This window comes from Limulus polyphemus, unplaced genomic scaffold, assembly GCF_000517525.1.
Source record: "Limulus polyphemus unplaced genomic scaffold, Limulus_polyphemus-2.1.2 Scaffold71, whole genome shotgun sequence".
Classification (NCBI taxonomy): Eukaryota; Metazoa; Arthropoda; class Merostomata; order Xiphosura; family Limulidae; genus Limulus; species Limulus polyphemus.
In genome coordinates, this window is record NW_013665681.1 from 985,576 (window position 1) to 990,167 (window position 4,592).

Sequence of the window (4,592 nt, forward strand, 5' to 3'; positions counted from 1 at the left end):
GTCTCGAAAGGGTTAAGCTACATATGCCTTAGTTAGAAAGCCAGTTAAGTTATAATAGCTATAGTACATTGTTTGCTTTCTACATGTCTATTTTGTTATTAAGTGCCTACTTTAAATAAATAAAATTTAATGTACTAGTACCATCATTACAAAAAAAATAGAATTAAATTTCATTGGCAGACCAACAGCAGAAAACAAGAGGCTAAAAAATTGCTAAATTTCTTGTTTTTTTTATTTATTGCTATAAAAGTAACTAAAATGTAAAAACTAAAAACTTAAGTTAGCTAATGAAAAATACATAAAACATTACTCCACAAGATATGCTAGTGACTAACTCTTGTGTAATCATTCAATACAGTAATAGTACTGTTATAAGCCTTATACTGCTAAGGATAAATAACTAATTTTTCTGTTACAACCTGAAGTTATTCTAGAAAGAAAAAAAAGTAACTTAGATTTATTTCATATTTTTTACGGTGGATACAAGGTCAGTCAAACTGACAGAGTCCGTATAGAATTAGGGTTTAGAAAACACATAAAATATAAAAGTTTTACTGAAAAAAATTTGATTTTCCTTTAAGAGGTTTTAGAGGTCATGCAAATGAAATTTGAAAACTCTAGGATACACAAAAAAGTATTTTTAATCTTAACATACATCACCTTGCACTCAAGACTAATCAACTAGTATGTGTTCTGCTTATAAATCATTGTTTTCAAACTTATTATTATATTAGCATAATGTGCTTCCTTACTCAAGCAACAATGATTCCATATCAGAGTCGGACTAAGTAGTATGCCAAACACATGCGCATGGGTTCAAACCAGAAAGAGGTCCGTGATGGCAGCATTATGAAAGAGACACATTTAAGGTTCCTTAAGAGGTACCAAAATTTCCTTAAATTGTTAGAGCTTAATTCTTTCCATTGAAATATGATACATTTTTAATAAAGATGACAAAATATCAATGTACTAAACAAGTTTTTAATGCTATGCTAATACACTTTTGTAAGCTAGTGCAGTTGCAATGTTACTTTAATTATTATAGATATTCCAAAATGTTAAATATTTCATGGATAAATTACAATTTGGGTTGTCTATACAAATCAAGCACACCCTTGCAATGAAGAAAAGTATTCTGTATTTTACATTAATTTAAAACTTAGACTGTCTTTGGTTGTTAACAGTTGTAAAAGTCATTAGTCACTTAAATTTGTCATAGTAAAAAAATAAAAAGTTTTCAATGTTTATAGCAATTCACTGATGCGTATTGAAAACATCCAATCATATATTTTTCAAATGTCAACGAAAATGTCATGAACCAAATGATTTTAATACGTTACAGTTTGGAAAACAACTTTTCTTTAAGTGTTTACAGTTTACCCCTCCACATCCTTAAAAAAGTGGAAATGGAAGCATTGACACCAATCACCATATTACAGCTGACTCGGACAGTAGACTACTGATTATGCATAAGAAAATAGTACTAGATATGCATGAAATAATTCATCACTTAATTATTTGTCCTTTTTTAGCCCTTTTGCACCTGCCCATATTGAGTATATATAACCCAGAGTAAATGTGCGACATCAATTTCTTCAGTATTTTCCCTCCAAAAATAAAATAAAGACAGTTGTGATGAGATTTCAAATTTTCTTTTAATGTAGTATTAATGTTTCGTTTAGATAAAATAAATAATAAAAATATGTAACTCTTTCGATTGTTTGAATTTTTCTTTGAATGTTGGATTCGTGATTTGGGGGGGGAGGCATAACATTTGCTGTGCATGGGGCCCAAGACACACTTAATTTGCCTCTGCTCCATCTATTCATGAACAAATCTTTAGTAAAAATACTTAATTACAAAACTCAATTTTTTGTGTACAAAAGACTTTTAATGTTTACTAAAAGACTGCCAAATTTCAGAGAGATAGATGTACCATATTAAAAATTATAGGTTGCTCAAAATGACCAAACCCATGTTAACAGAGTTAGCTCTTTCACTGCAGCTGGGATGTATATTTCTCAGTGCTTCCACCCCCCTCCCACTGCAACTGGGACAAATGTTTCCCAATGTCATTCAAAAGTGCCACGGATAATATATGGGAGTAAAATGAGTTGGAAAGTACTCATTGGCATACCACCTAATGTTGACATATGGTTTACCTCAATGTTTTCCAATTAGCCCTTCAGTAACGAACAAGATGCCTAAGCAGAATGTATGACAACTGCATGTCAACCATGCCCACATGGCTAGAGCAGTGAGTAGTAACCCTAATTACTATGCAAATATATTTGATGCACTTGACTCAGATAGCTCAGAAGATAGTGAAAGTTAGTCAAGTGGTGTTCAAATGAGTGATGATGAAAAGGCAATGAGACATCTAGTTATGATAGTCAAGATGATGAACCTGGACCCAGCAAAGGAAAGTGTAAACAGCATGTCCACGATGGGAAACATTTGTCCCAGTTGCAGCGTGAGGGGGTGGGAGCACTAGAAAATACAAGCCACAGCCTTAATGAATGGGTTAAAGACACAACTGGGACAGGCTTGGTCACTCCTTTTTCATTGGAACAGGAAGCAGTAAAAACATGAATAAAAAAAGGGTGATTGTATGTTTATAAAGCTTGCTTGCTTGTATGTATTACATCTTTGTACGCTAGTTCCTTTACTTCAACTTCATTTTTCTTACATTTCAAAAAGAAACCATAAATTATCAGCCTACAAAAGAAAAATTAGCAATTACATTAAACCAAAAATATAATAAAGTAACAAAAACAAAAAATAATGTAGAATTAGGCAACTAAATTCAAATAATAAACAAACATCACTTTGACAACAGATAAACATGAATTTTTAACAATATATTCAAATATTTGCTAAACAAAAATGAGTTACTCCATTTAAATACCAAACCAAACGAAAACAACAATCAGGCTGTGTGTGCAAAAAATATACGATGAAGCATGTTACATTACTTTGCAAGTTGTACCTATCTTTACCAAAGCCAGAGAAAGCAGGAAACATACAACTGGCTCATACACACACACACACTTGCAAGATGGATGTATTTATTACTTTATAACTTAATTAAATAAGCGCAAACATGGAGGTAATGAAATGGAAGAACGAAGTTCAAAATTAAATTGTTATTAACAAATAGTTGTCTAACTTAAGCGAATAACCTATGATCAACTTAGTTAGTCTTACTTTCAATTCTTGACCGTTAATAAAGTTCCTGGTACCAAACAACATAACATTAGTGAACATGAAATTCCACATACTGATGATATACCTATTCTAACCTAAGTCATAGCAACAAATATGGACGACTAACGTCAGTCCGGTATACTTGTATGCTAAAGTAAAGGCGTTGTACTTGAGCCCGAGGAAAGTAGAAGCAACTTCTAACCATCTCCTTCACAGCGGTAGTGTTAGTACCACCCCTGTCTATGAATAACATGGACCTAGCCGCACCAAAAACAGCCGATTAAGATAGAAGTTGGTTGCTATTACTATTATTACACTTACATAACCATATATTTTAAAATAAATGTGACATGATTTAAGTTAAGGAAATATTCTGAGACTATATCAACATTGAATAACACAAAAAATAGTTGCACAACATACCAGCAATTTTGATTAATAGCTTCGAATGTAAACCCACGTTTACATCTACAGATTACAGAACTTTCTTAAACACCCAGCAACCTGGTTCATTGAGGCACAACATACACGCCAACGTCAGGCGACATGTACGACATCTCTGGAGAGTAGCGCCACCAAAGTTGCACATGCAGATATTAGCAATCGTCGTTACTTTCAATAAGGTATTCAAATTTCACATTCCCTGAAATTTCGATTATATAAAAATTACAATAACAAACAGCATGCTTACAAAAGTTATAAAAATAATATTCAATTTTCCTTTTATAATATGGGCTTTTAATTCTATAAACAGAAAAATCCCAACTTTATCATTGATATGAAGGTTTCACTAATTTTATATAAAAGCTTTTACAATTTGTTTAATATAACGAATTTATACATATTTATATGAACATATAAATTAGAAGCAAGTCCTAAAATTATAACTGAAAGTTGTTCGTATGGTACTTGGTGAAACTGTAAAATGAGATTAAACCATTTTTGTTAGCCACAAGCCGTTACATTAGATTTGATGAATATGACTAACATGATAATTAAGCATTTGACTTTAGCAGTTGATAAATTAATATACAATATATTAGATGGTCGTAACATGTTTCAGTAACCCAACCCACGCAGCTAGTAGCCAGAATGCCCTTCTCTCACGCATACACAATGTATAATGGTTTTAATACATCACAGCAACCTCATCTCACTGGGATAATAGCCACAAGTAGTAAAATGAAAAATATTAGGTATAAAAATGACCATTATTTCAAAAGTTTTGATAATGCAAAGTCGTTACGATGATTAGGACTACCTATACATGTCATTGTGTCTAAAGCGTAAAAAACCTAACAAAAGATTTATAGTACTTATATTTTTCATTTTTAACCATTTGAATTTTCCAAAATAGTCAATAATATATATATTATTTATACAAG

General features: G+C 31.7%; 1 protein-coding gene across 3 annotated transcripts in view; it reads right to left on the reverse strand.

Moving 5' to 3' along the window:
- Nucleotides 1-4,592, reverse strand: part of LOC106465939 (protein Gawky-like) — a 73,849-nt gene that overhangs the window by 61,782 nt on the left and 7,475 nt on the right. For 2 of the 3 annotated variants that reach the window (XM_022394446.1, XM_022394439.1), the window contains exon 2: nt 3,631-3,850. The gene's annotated coding sequence lies outside the window, so the exon portion shown is untranslated. Of the gene's footprint in view, nt 1-3,207; nt 3,338-3,630; nt 3,851-4,592 lie in introns of those variants that run through there. The other variant, XM_022394442.1, reaches the window with a different exon arrangement.